Here is a 14,751-nt window from a genome sequence, read left to right as displayed (position 1 = left end):
GTAGCTTCCCAGTACAGTTTACCTTTAAATATGGGGGCTATATGGCTGCCAAGAAAAGGTAGAAACAATAATTATAATGAGAAATAATGCCCGTTCAACAATTATCGTTTTAAGCATGGATCTTGGTTTCTGTGGTTTTAGATCCTAATGAGGCCATCTCTTTCGAATAACTCATCAATTTTGAAGGAAAATTAATAAATGTAAAAGAGTGTATGTCTGCACACAACCAGGGCACACTGGTGACATCACTGCTGTGTAACTCAGCATGGGGTTCAGTGCCAGCTAATCCAGCTTTTTACTAATCCTGTAGTCTTAGACTAGTAGTTTGTAGTATAGTTTAGTTTAGTGTCCCAAATGCTTTCTAACAGCCCCAGACCAGCTATAGTTAGATAGCCGCACCTGAATAGACAGGATGTGCCAGCGCGCGGAGAGCCGAGCCAAGGGTATGGGGCTGTACATGATGGTTCATGTACTTACCCGGATGGTGTACAGATCACACGGGACTTAAATGGCACTGGATGAATGATCGGGCTAGGTGTAGGGAGACCGAACCCAGTTGAATCCCATACAGGAATGTGCTTTTGTTTAAGGTGGGTGCTGATAACCCCTCGGCCTTAATCAAAAGTGAAATCATGGCAGAATGTGATGCCAATCCAATATTGAGCAGTAGAAAAACAAACTGGAGTTTGTGTTGTCTTTGTCAGAAGGACAAAAGAGGTGAGCACTTGACATCACCTCCAAGTCATCATGTCCTAGACCATGATGGGTACACAATGCTGGCAAGAACATTCCCATGTTCAGTGAAATTAATGAAATGCCACTGATAATGGATCCAGCAAGGCTGGATGAAGGTGATAGCATAGAGGCCTCTCTCAGGAAAAAAATGCAGCAAAATACCATGTGAACTGTCGCTTGTTGTTTAACAACACTAAAACTGGACCAGTGCAAGAAAGCGACAATCCAATGACCAACAATAATACAAACTATGCTCGTTGGCTGCCTATTCACCTCAGGGACATACTTACCCTAGAGTTCACACCCAGAGTTGCAAAGGAGTTCAAGGCTGGCAACTTTGTTGTGCACAAGACCAGTCGCCAGTTCTCAGCAATGGCTCTTGACCAAGCATGAGCAGACCAATGCCTTTATAAAGGCTGATGGCGGAGCCATTGGGCTGACTGAAGATCCGTCAGCACTCAGAAGATGGATGGTGGCTGGCAGAGATCATCCGCTTGGTGTCTGCATACGAAACAGAGGTTCAAAGTAAGGAGTCTAATGAGCAGACAACACACCATGAACAAACACCTCATGCCTTGAAGACATTCTTGGAGAGAGTCAGCAAGCTGTCATTGGCTTTTGCAACACTTGGGAAGTCCTTTTCAGGAAGAGAGCCAGGATCTGTATTCCATTGACAACAAAGACATTGCCCACCCCAGCTCAGCAGAACTTCTACAGACACACCTTTGACAGAGGCCGCACTAAATTTCAGAAGTTTTCAGACTCTTTGGCAAACAATGCAGTCTCCTTCTATGAGCCGATAAAGAAGAACAGAACTGACTTCTTCAGGCAAGAAGCTGCTCCTGTAGAACAGTCAAGCAGAAACTTCTGAAGGAGGATTGCCAGCTTTTCTCAAAGCTATTTATATCCTGTCAGAGCCGTGAATGTGATCTGCAGGAATTCTTCCAGCACGAGAATCAAACATTCCCAGCTTCCCTTAGTGAGGGTGGTAGGCTGTACACATGTCAGAAGTCTCAGCTGACCTCGGTCCTGGAGAGTCATGTTACACTAGAAGACAAAGAACCAAAGACTGATGTCCTCATTGTAGATGGATCAGCTTTGGTCCATGCTACCACCAAAGGAAAGGGGAAAGACCTTTGAGGGCTATGCACTTTGCGACTTCTTGCCTGTGATACAATCCTATAGCAGCAAGTACACATCATCACATCTTGTATTTGATGTATACAATACATCCAGCCTCAGCTGAGACCAGGCTCCAACGTGGTCAGGAGGAGGCGCAAAGGTGACAGACAAGAACACAATTCCATCCAACTGGCGCAATTTCTAAAGACACGATGCCAACAAGACAGAGTTGTTCCAGTTCCTGGCAGACAAAGTTGCCCAGATGTCTGCCACAAATGTTGTCATTGCCACGAAAGGGTCTGCTGTCCTCAGCACTCATGAGGCTAGTCTTCAGGGACTGGAAAAGTGCTCTCATGAGAAGCTGACACCCGCATCTTTCTCCATGCCAAATATGCCACAGAACATGGAGCCAAGACCATCACAGTTAAAAGCAAATGACACAGATGTTCTTGTCGTTGCAGTCAGTGCTTTCTCCACTCTCCACAATCTGGGCTAGAGAAGCTATGGGTGGCATTTGGCCAAGGCCAGAGCCTGCGCTGGATTGCTGTGCATGACCTGTGCAACTCTCTGGGCCAGGAGAAGGTGAATGGCATGCTCTTCTTCCATGCGTTCACAGGCTGTGATACAGTGTCAGCCTTCGGAGCAAAGGGCAAGAAGACCGCCTGGCAGACATGGAACATCTTTCCAGAGGCCTCCACTGTGTTCTCCAAACTGAGTCACTACCCTCTCAGAGTGGAAGAGAGTGACCTGAAGGTCCTGGAGAGGTTTGTCATACTTATGTATGAAAGATCCAGCACTGCTGGCACTGTGGATGAGGCTAGACTTGATATGTTTGCCAGAAAAACAAAGGGCATATGAGGCCATTCCACCAACCAGGGAGCTCTCCTCCAACACACCAAGCGTGCTGCGTACCAGGCTGGTTGTGTGTGGGGCAGGCCACCAGTGTCAGCCACAGCCAGAGAACCCTGCTGAGTGGGGATGGCAAAGTCTGGTGAAGCATGGCAAGTCCTCTGGACAACCAACTCGCCCTTAGCCAAGAGTTGCCAACAGCTTACCAAATGTGGATGCAAAGCAGGCTGTGGAAAGGTGCAAGTGCTACAAGCTGGGTCTTCCCTGCACAGCTCTGTGCACTTGCAAATGTGAAGTCTAGATAAATATTGCCCTCTCTTCAGTAAATAATCTAGCTTGAGCATCCAACGTGTCATGCTATGCCTACCTTCTTATCCTCGAATTTTTCAAAGGTGTAGGTTGAGAGACCTATACATAGATTGGTTGCGTTTAGTCCGTATTTCTCTTCTTTTCTTTTTATGGTTACAGTCTTAGACACAATGTTGTATGTGACCATACCATTACTATTTCAGTTGAAAATAGCATATTAGTTAAACTGTCTGATCACATGAATATACCATTAAATAAAAACAGTTGGTCTCTATGTCTGCTAGCGCTGTGGATAGAAAAAACTTTTTATGGCAACCATTTTTGTACGCCATCTTGGTTACAATTCATTTAGTAAGGGTTTTCAATAAAATGTGTGGTATGGAACATTTTTATAACCTAAAAGTCGAGGTTTAAAAAAAAAAACTGGCATATTCCATCCAATAGATGCTCCCAAACCAGTGAATCTCAACATAGATGGAATGGCCATTTTGAAAAATAGCCGCCATCTTGGATTTTCAGGTGGCCAGCGCCCTTTTCTAAGAGAGCGTAGTCTTAGGAATGTTTGTGCCAAATTTCATGCTTGTTTCACTATCTGAACGATTTTTACAGCAATCTGCTGCACTACTACAGGCGACTCCAACCTCTCGCTACCAACTAGCAGCACTAATGATAACAGTTATTTTAAATTCCCTCATCGAAAAACTAAGCCTTAAAATGCATATGTTTATAGAACATTTTCTGCTCAGAATTGCTGTTTCTTTCATTCCCAAAATATTTGCATAAACTCGTGTTACATCCTGTATATAGCGTGGACATGTAGTCTACCACTTTAGTGTCATTGTAATGTTCGGCAGGTGTCAGGTATTAATGGACGTCAGCTTTTCGTATAATAAGCAAAAGTTGCATGATGAAGAGGGACAAATTGGTCAGCAGTCATCCCTGTTTCATTAAGATACAAGCAGAGCACAGTCACTCCACAGAGTCTGCTGGCTGAGGCCTTCCTTGAGGAAAAGTTGCAGTGGACCCAATAACCAGAGATGCTTTTTTAAATATTTTGAACAAAGTATTTTTCCATGTTTTTACAAAAGTTTCATGATTTTTTTGCATTTTAAGTCACTATCATTCTAAGTCATTACATGACAAGCTAGTTTTGGGTATTGCATAAGGCTATTTTTTAACATTATATGCTTATATTAGCAAACATCTTTCCTCAATGAAAGTAATTTATCCAGATTTAAAAGGAAACTAAGCTGGACTACACTACAAAATGTACTACTGCTCATATCATCCTAAAGAGCAGTGTCGAATATTATATAATTTTTTAAAGGTTTCTATCTTGTATCTGCAAAGTTGATGCAGGAGTGATGATCTGACTTTATCACTGTTTTTAGGCATGACAACCGCACAGGCCACAAGGTTTCATTTGCTGAAAATGGGTTTGTGTGAAGATTTATGTTATAACAGGCTAACCATTCCTATAAAGCCCATCTCCTAAATCCACTGACTACATGCGGCAAGACTGGCTGTGGAATGAACATGGCTTAAATGACCTATCAATGAACTCGATCAAAAGTATGCCAAAGATAACCCTGAATTAACAATAGAAACAGAAACATATGGAGACTCTTTTTCAGTAGTATTGGTGACACCATTTAAGAAACGAACCACAGGGAATTAAGGGAAGCTTCATCAAGTTGATTCGTTGATGCTACTGGACCGTCGACAAGCTGAACGAACACTGCAATAGTACCGTACTGTTTCTTTGTGGTGGTGGGGAGCCTCGATGGCTCGGTTGGTAGAAGCAGCAACCTTAGACTTCATAGAAGTCTATGGCGAGGGTTCAATCCCCGCAGCCGACCAGTCAGAGAAGGCGGACACTTTGCTATCTGTGTAGACACCCCGGGATTACGTCTGTAATCAATGGATAGGTTTGCTGAAAGCAAATGGGTGTTACAGACTAATACACACATAAACAAAGCCACTCCAACATCTTCTAAAAACATAACAGACACCTCACACATCTCGAACTGTCGACCTACCCGTCCAGTTCTCCTCGCTGCTTGGGAGAAAGGGAGCTGGGGATTTGGTAACGTACACATTCGCTACCGGGGTCTAAGCGATGTCAGGCAGGGCAGCCGATCAAGGCTATGGCCTACCCCACCGCCAAATCAAAGTCCTTCAAAAGAAGGCATCGTGCTTACCCCATATAAAAATGGAAAAAAAGCACGTTAAAAATGAAGAAGTTTCTTTGTGGTGGGGGGCCAGCTGGCGCAGCACCTCTGGCAGTGTTATTTACATCATCGCAAGATGAAGCTAGTCCTACGAGAGGTGAGTTTAGTTTATATTGTATTTTGAATTACTAGCATTTAAGACATATCCATGTGCATAAACTGGAATTAAACTCGAAAAAGGAAATATCATCAGAAATAGGCAGTTCTATATATGCAGAAACAAACAAAATGAGGCAAGAATGTTATGATCTGTTATTAGTTAATGGGGCAGGGGACAGGGGGTAAGGTTGAAAAAATAATTCCTATTTCTAATGCGTGTGTTTCACAGGTTTCACGATGGTCAAAAGTGTAGTTGGTGAAGGTGCTTTCTTTGGAAAAGGAACACCACAGGCTTTCATGACAGACAATTGTGATTCCGAAAGAAAGGCTCTAGCAGCTACCTGGCCAATGGCTCAGTTGTTTCTTTGTATCTTTCATTTGCTGCAGCAGGTGTGGCCACCGGTGGCTTCTGTCTGGATTCTAAACATGGCATCAAGAAGGAAAATCGCCAAGAGCTCATGGCTGTGGCCAAGAAGCTCGTGTATGCTGAATCTCAAACAGTTTGCGTGAATTTGGAATGAATATTAAACTAGCCCTCTTGCAGAGACATATCCCAACTTTACAAGGTATTATCATTAATCAGCACCATATATTGTTAGAATACTGTAATATAACGAGTTTTCTTGTCTTAGTATTCGGACACAGTTTTTCAGTGAATTATGGCAAAGTTCTTCAACAAATTGCCAGTATTTATAACTACTTCCTCAATTTAGTCTTTTTCTTACACGCTTCTTTTTTTATGTTCCATCCTTTCTTGTCTGTCAGTCAATTTAGTGGTTTGTATTTCTTTCAGGTACCTCCATTTGTTAGTAGAAAGGAAAGAGGAATGCGGACTAACCTTCCGAGCTGGTGCATTGTTGAGGTGGCATCACACTAATATTTTCTGTGAATCTACAATGTGTATAATCAAGGATATTGTCCTCAACAGGGAAATGTTATATAACTAACTCAAATGCTTGATACTGCGCTACAAATTTCCATATTGTGCTTAACATAAACAGTACTTTGGCTTGTAAGACGGTTGTGACACCATGAAATTAGATAATGGTGTACAGTATATAAATCTGACTGTTTTAATTAGTTTTTTTATATAAATATGATGAAATTAAAACAGCTGTACTGTAAATATTTGTAACAGGAGAAAATGTTGTATTATGCTTCCAATGTCACACTTGTATAAGTGACTTCAGGATTATCCTTTACCTCTTTTACCTACCCTTCTAGTGTGTGGTCAGGTCATATTTGTATATGTAAGGTCATGATTATCGTTTCTTTTCCACTCCATTCCTGTCAGAATATTTTACCTGAAATTATTTTCCCCCCTAGCTAGGAGAAATAGTAAATAATATTGAGGCATTGCCATTTCCCTAAATTCCCGACTGATTCTTTCTTCTTTCTATGCTATTTTTCAGGTGCAAAGCTTACAACACTTCACGGTTAGTTGTCTTTATTGCAGAAATTTTTTATGCTTATATGAAGCAGAGGCTGGTGGAAGTGGCACTTGGCAGACGGCGTGTCAAAAATCTAGGCACATTCAGCAAGATACCTGCCGAAAAGGTGATGCACCTAGGAGGCGCGAAATACCAAGTGGAAAGTCAGACAGAGGCAGAGAAGCATTAGCCTATTCTGTGGATCTGAATGTTGGCATGTGCACGTGCATTGCATTGCTGGGAGACTGGAGCTGCATGCAAACACCAAGCTGCAGCTGCAGAAAAAAATTTGTCAATGGTTCCTCAAATGTTCTCATTGACCACACCCAATAGAAGATGGTTAGTAGGAGTAGCTCTCGGCCCAGAAAAAGCTCCTGGCGAAAATTTCTTTGAAAGTTTGCTGGAGACTGAAATAATTAGTTCACCAGTGAATATAAGTAATGAGGGTAAAGATAGTAATAACAGAGACATAAGAACAGACAGAATTGAGCAGCACGTCAGCAAAAACCAGCAACGAAAGTTTAGATACTGAGGACGGATATGCATGCAATATTGAGGATCCGCAGCGGTTCCTTTATGCTGAAACTCCGTTGAGGATTCCTCCACTACTGGATACGAGTCCTGTTGCAAAAACTTTAGCGCAAGTCGTCGAGCATTTTTGTAATCATGACACTGCACAGGCTTCAAGAAAAGTACAACAGAGGCTAGCATCCGTCAAAACCACCAATCAACTAAATAGCTTGCTCCATAGCATCGGTTCAGAGCTGAAAAAGGTACAGGCCGTGGAAAAATACCTTGTCAGCCCACCTCCATTTCTAGAAGAAGAGGACCAGACAGACCAGAGGTGTAGCTCCCATTGGTAAAGAACGACGGCCAAGTGCTGTCAAGGGGAAGACCAAACGCCGACGTAACCTGGCCCTGAATGTTAGCGAAAATGTGGCAAATGCAAAGTCGCATGGATCAAGCCACTAAATGAAAATATATGGGAACTTTGTTGTTTATATTCCTTTCCTTCTGTACAGTACTACTGTGCTTTTGTTGGGTTAAATTAGATTTTTTTCTGCCTAGGAATCTACTTACATAGCTGTAATCGACAATGCTGAACCTTGATATGATATATATATATATATATATATATATATATATATATATATATATATATATATATATATATATATATATATATTATATACAACAGACGAATTCCCTTGGAAAGTGGAGTCGAATAAGAAACAGGTAGACCAGTACTTGGGTAAACATAATTTATTGCAACTAGTTTCGGGGTCTCACATACCCCATCATCAGGCATCTAAAATATATAACAGATAAACATAATAAAAAAAAGCACTCACTGATATCAAATTAAACACATCAGAACTAATTACCAGGAATTAAAATTGGACAGTACCACTAACTTACAAAAGCAAGAGCCAAGAGAAGAATAAAAGGCAAATACAAAGATAGTTATAAAAGACAGACACAGAATTAAAAACAAAGTAACTCAACTGACCGTTCATTATTACAGAGTGACGGTTTTTCTCTGATTGTATACAAAGTTTCTATTGTGGTTAGCTCCACATCACTAGACCTACTGGCTAGTATAGAAAAAGAATCCATACTCAGAGGATGGTCATGCTGATGGGAATGGTCACGAATGGCACTAAATGCTTGTTTGTTAGTGGCCTGTTTGCTCTAATTTTTTTAATTTTGTTCATTTTGTTATATATTTTAGATGCCTGATGATGAGGCATGTATGAGCCTGAAACTTGTTGCAATAAATAATGTTTACCCAAGTACTTGTCTACCTGTTCCTTTATATATATATATATATATATATATATATATATATATATATATATATATATATATATATATATATATATATATATATATATAATTTATATATATATGAATGCTTTCTCTTGATTAATAAACCATGAAAAGAAGAATGGTGCAATATGCTCTTCGTTAGAAAAATTATGAATGTTGGATATTATTTCCTTAGCGATGCACTAACTATACTTTGATGTAAAATGCAAGAGTATGATAGTATTTTTATCATAGTATTTCTCATAACAAGCACGTAAGAAATCCACGCTGAATCCTAAAAAGGTGAGCTCTCTAGATATAGATATATCTATTTCTGGGTTTTTCTCTACCAATAAATCAAGAAAAGGTAAGCTGCTTGAAGCTTTCCATTGCAAATTTAGTTTTTACATGTTTAGCATTAAGGTAGTCGATGAATGGTGCAGTATACTCTTCTTTTTAAAATATCTTGTAAATATCATATGCATAATGTTTTTAAAGGGTTAAATACCTTAGGCCTGCTCGGCAACCTTTTGCGTTTGTACAGTAAAATCTCATACGTATCGTAGCAGGTAACAGGAGTTCCCACAGGCAATCCCTCAATTTCTTTTAAGTACAATCACTCAAAAATGTTTTGCAACATGCTTCAAAACTTTTCGGACAACAGCTTATAATAGCGACATCTGGCGCTATTTGGCAACTCAGTTGACAGCGCATGAAACAACTGAACACTAGCGGTGGGTCCGAGAAATTACCTGCAGTTTCCCTTAAACAGGGCTTTTTCTGATACTGTTGACTGTTGTCATACTTTACTTGATTAAAGGATGTTACTATAATACTTCAGAGGTCATCGCTGTCCTTATGTTTTAATATTTTCATCTCCAACTGCCATCACTATCTTTGTTTTATCTCCTTCATGTGTGTAAACTTTGTAGACATAGGCCTACGACTATTATAAGTTGAACTATTAGCCTTATTAACATCAACAAATACGACGTTTGTAAAGCTTTGCTTGCACATTATCATGAATCAAATTTTTGAATGATTAATCCTTTTGTATACTGTAAACTAGTGAAACTTAATATAAAATATTCTGAACTAGACTAACAAATTTCACGTCTATTTTTTTTTAATACTTAGACTATAATCACTTATATATATATATATATATATATATATATATATATATATATATATATATATATATATATATATATATATATATATATATATATATATATATATATATATATATATATATATATATATATATATATATATATATATATATATATATATATATATATAATATATATATATATATATATATATATATATATATATATATATATATATATATATATATATACATATATATATATATGTATATAATATATATATATATATATATATATATATATATGTATGTATGTATGCATGTATACTGTATATATATATAATGCTGTTATCATGTGTAATTTCTGATTTCTTTCATTGTTACTTAGGCCGATCATTTTGAAGCTTCCTATGAAGTTAACTGAACATATAACGCCTATTTTTGTATTTTTTTTATTATCCAAGTTCCTAAAGAAGTAAAATTAAAAGAAGTTCAACATTAATTTAATTAATGTTAAACGCCAGCAGTGAAGAAGACTACCATGCTCATCAGTGGTGAATGTCTCCTCATCGCAAAAGATGACTCTTACAGAAATGATTGGCCACTGGATTATATTGTAATGCAAACCCTAGCCTCTAGTCTTTGTGTTTCTCTGATATGAAGTGTTTCTTGGCAGGAATATGATGAAATAATATCTTGGTCTCATGTAGCCTGTTACGGATGGTTTGAGCAGCAACTTGAAGGGAGAGCGCAATGTTCTCTCTCTATAGCAACACCGGGTTGTCAGGGGAGTTAGGCAGAGCTCCTACAATGATCATCCGATGATGATCCTTAACAGTAATGCAACCGTGGAGTTGTCCTCCATTTTTTACAATAAATTTATCATATTTCCTCTTCCTCTTTGTTGTTGTATCGCTCTATACATGGTTGTTTTATTTACGCTAAGCTGCCAAGCAATATCTACGATAGAAACATTAGTCTCATGCAAGCTCATGATTGATGACCTGTGAGATAATGCGGTGCGGCTGAGTCTGTTACCCATCTTATTGGTGAAAGTGACGAGACAGTTTAGTCTAACTTTCTTGCCCGAATGTGGAGTCACACGATAACATACGACGTTATGATATTTTTTCTTTTTTGTTTTTGACAACGATTGTGGAAGAATTCTTTCTTTATTTATTTATATATAATTTCATTAATGATTATTCAACATTATTTTATTAGTCAATAAGCTTTTATCTGGATTCGAAATATAGTTTCTTCTTTGACTCTTTTGCCCAATCATCTGAGGTGAAATTTTTCAAAATGTTTCGTCATTTTTCACTCACCATTCTTTTTTATATTGTTAACCGTATGATTAATAACCAAAATCGAATAAGAAAATTACATTTCCTCGTAAATATCAAAAGAACAAATTACTCTTAGGTGAACGAAAACTTCTGGAACATGTTGCAAAACATTTTTGAGTGACTGTACATATGATTAAAGATGAAATAGTTGTCTTGTGTTACCAAGCTTGCACAAATGTGCAAATTCATATTTCAATAGAATTGTAAACGCATTCCCATTATTTTCATGGCAGCTTCCTTCATCAAGATAATACTAGTATAAAGAGGATAAGCTGGCCGCTAACTCCACCCACCGTAGGTGACGTCAATCTGTGAGCTCTGTGATTAGCTGGAAATTTTCGGGTGCAATACCAGTACACATTTCGGGAATGTGTGTCCGGGTCAACCTGATTCATCAGCAAGGGCTCTTCCAAGGGCATATAGTACTTCTTCTACCAAGGCAGAGGAGGAGGAGGAAGTAGCTTGTCCGAACGGTTGGAGCGAAGGGAACTCTCTTTCCTAGGTACAAGAGAGTTCACCTGCTCTAGAACCCCTTCAGAAAGTGTGGACCACGGCAGGTCCATTGAGGCCTTGGGTTCCTTCTTCGGTCCCCAAAAAGCTTCAAGGCGCGATGGACGGTCCACGGACACAGCCATGGCCCCTTCCCCTAAATTGTTCTGCTCATGAATCAGCTTCATAATCTCTAAATAGGTCCTCTGTATCTTGGGGTTGTCTGAATCCTGAAGGAGAGGACCCTCAGGTACTTCCATAACACGGTCCCCCTAATCAATTCTTCCTGCAGGAGGGAAAACCTCAACAGAACCCCGTGATCCCTCCTTAACCACTTGGGCATACGCTTGAGTCAACCCAAGGACCAAACCCAGAATGTAAGCCTTCATGGTAGGGCTGTGTTGGGGTGTGACGTCCCAATCAGAGACCCTTCTGTCCAACTCGAGCCTCCAAGTACAACCCCAGGAGGTTGAAGGGACAGGTGAGAAGGACCGAGCACTCTTTCCTGTCTTGTCAGAAGCTGCAGCCCCAGCAGGAGAGGCAAGCCGTGTGCAATCACCAACCCATGGTGGTGATGGCTGCACAGGTCTAGGAGAGCATCCCTGCACACAAGGGCGTGGGGGCTTGCTGTCCCAAGGAGAGTGAACGGGTTCACACTGACGCGCGCAGGCGCTATCCCCAGGTGAGTGGCTCGTTCACGCGAATACAAGCGAGGGCTGCCCCAGGGAGAGCGATCACACACGTGAGCTGAAGCTGTCCTCAAGACGTGCCCTGGTCTTTTTCGAGGCCATGGCCTCCTGGCGAGAAGAAGACTGTGTGGGGATCTCTCACGCTTCTCCGAGTGAGCAGACTTTCGTGTTGGCTGCACTTGAATGGGACTCTGGCTGCGTTTGGGCAAGTACTGGCAGGAGGTGAAGAAGCACTTGCTTTCTTGTTCACCTTCTCTCACATAGTGCTTGAACCAGTAAGAGGAGCAAACTCCATGGTGCTGGCAGAGGTGACCCATGGTTTCGTGGAAACCCAAGTACCCTGGGTGACACGGTTCTGCTTGGAGGGCCACGCACTTGAAGCTCCCAAATCACTTACAGAATGATCATCGGTACCTTTCTCCATCCAGATGTCAGAAGGGACACAGGTAGAGGTAGGCACTTCACTAGTTATGGGAAGTGACTTCCCAGAACTAGCATCGAGTATGCAGGTACTCTTGGAGACCCGCACACTCAAAGCTTCCAAGTCGCGGGGTTTCAGCGAGACCTGTGACACGGCCCCAGAGTCCACAGACTGGGGAGACAGCGAGAGATTCCTGTGTCTTCCCTGTGGAGGGAGGCACCCTTTCAGAAGACCCAGGATGGGACTTCTTACGGGTGGAGAAGCAACCTCCTTCTTCCTCCGCCAGTGAGCACTGGAAGAAGAAGGGGGAGGCAGCAGACGATGAAGATGAATACAACACCTTACGAATTTTCTTCGACACCTTCTTCACCAGAGTGTGAAGGAGCTGATACCCGATGAGGGGGAAGCAGAGACAACACTAGAAGGCATAACAGGGGCGTGCTGGGATGTACTATCAACAATAGCAGGGTCACCAACAGAGGGGCATGAGTAGTCACACTCATCGACACATTGAGCCACTGCTGACATTGTAACAGTCGATGCTGTGATTGTTACAGCACAATGAGTCACTGGAGGTATAGCAGTGGCATGAGAAGCCCTCAGGTGACTAAGCAAGTCCTGCACCCAAGAACACCCAAGAGACACACAGAGAGCCAAGTCTCCCAGAGTTCCTCGGTCTCCTCCACACCTGAAAGGGAAGTCGGGTTAGGGTTGGTAGTCTCATCTCCCCCTGAAAGGGATTCTCCCCCGCCCCCCGTGAGCAAAGGCTACTGAGCAGAGGTCGTTCTGGTCACCAGCTCCCCAATGCCAACTCCTGCCTGATGAAGCAAGCAAAAACGTCGAAGATTAGTTCGCTCCCATAAGAGTGACAGCAAAGCATGGATGTTCCGCAGAAGAAGGAAGGAACAAGAAGGATTGGCAACCAATGGTGTAGTCGGGGGACGTTACCACTCTACAACACCTTGTACTTCCTCCTCTGCAAGTACTTCACCCATTGCATTGGAGACCAGTCACGACATCACAAGTTGAGTTAGGATTACAATCATGCTCTTTGCAACTGGTGCAGAGGACATGAGGGTCAACATCAAGAGAGGAGCGGTAGCAATTACAGCTCTTGGAGGCAGTACCAGGGCAAGTGGGCTCCTTAGGCTTATCAGATTCATGGGTTTACATACTTTCAAAACACAAGCACACAAGAAAAGCACAAAATGATACGTCCAAAACAGAAAAGGTAACAATCCCAACAGGAATGAAGACCAATACAAAGCGAAACAGCAGGCAGTGCAGAGGGTAACATAGAAGCTCCGCAGTGTGTGACGGCCGAAAGCAAAGTGAATGCTTACCGACCGGGTCAGCAGGAGTCCCACCCAGCACCCAGTAGTTAACTACCTAACCACCTTTTTTGAAAGTTAAAACCTGTTTCCAGCTGTGCTGAGCATACTCCTATGAAAAGACTGATAGTTTGTATATTGTGTAGGAACAATTATTGTTTTGTACCTGTAGGCTACTAATTTGTCTCCTTCCATAAAAAACAAAATCTTTTCTTGTCTTCTTTTGACAAGATAATCTGCAGGAATGTTTGTTTGATGTCACTTAACACGACTACGTTATTTGATCAGAAGTACAGGGACAATTTAACTATGTCACCCATTAAGTTGATGCCAGCGCATGTGGCTTCAATGAGAGAAGGAGTACTGTTGGTCTTCAAAGAGCAATTAATTACAGGCCTAATCTTTGTGGTGACATTGAGTTCATCTTTAATGAATGGCCTATGAGGAATCCAAATAAATTTGTCAAAGTCTTGAGGGTTAACGTTGATCCTTTCAATGATTCCATCCTCAAGTTGGTTGTGAAAGACTTGTTGGTATGCAGTCAATAATCCTTTTTGTTCCAAATTATTAACTACTCAGTTCAGAACCATAAGAGCAGCTTTATGATTGAAGGGGACCTTGTCAATAATTATGATCATCCTTCCATGGAAGACTGACATAATATTTGCTGTCTTTGTAGGTGATGCCTTGCCTTAATTCTTTAACCTTGGCAAGATCATATTGTATTGATGGCTCAGACTCCTCCTGATAACCCAAGGGGTCTAGGCTGGACAT

The 14,751-nt window shown here is 41.1% G+C and overlaps 1 pseudogene; it reads left to right on the top strand.

Annotated features, from left to right (window-relative positions):
• Positions 1-5,249: 5,249 nt before the first annotated feature.
• LOC136833118 (uncharacterized) lies at positions 5,250-7,307 on the top strand (annotated as a pseudogene).
• Positions 7,308-14,751: the final 7,444 nt, after the last annotated feature.

The sequence above is a fragment of the Macrobrachium rosenbergii genome, chromosome 51, assembly GCF_040412425.1.
Source record: "Macrobrachium rosenbergii isolate ZJJX-2024 chromosome 51, ASM4041242v1, whole genome shotgun sequence".
Taxonomy (NCBI): domain Eukaryota; kingdom Metazoa; phylum Arthropoda; class Malacostraca; order Decapoda; family Palaemonidae; genus Macrobrachium; species Macrobrachium rosenbergii.
Note: the sequence above shows the minus strand (reverse complement) of the source record. Positions and strands in the feature narration are given on the sequence as shown.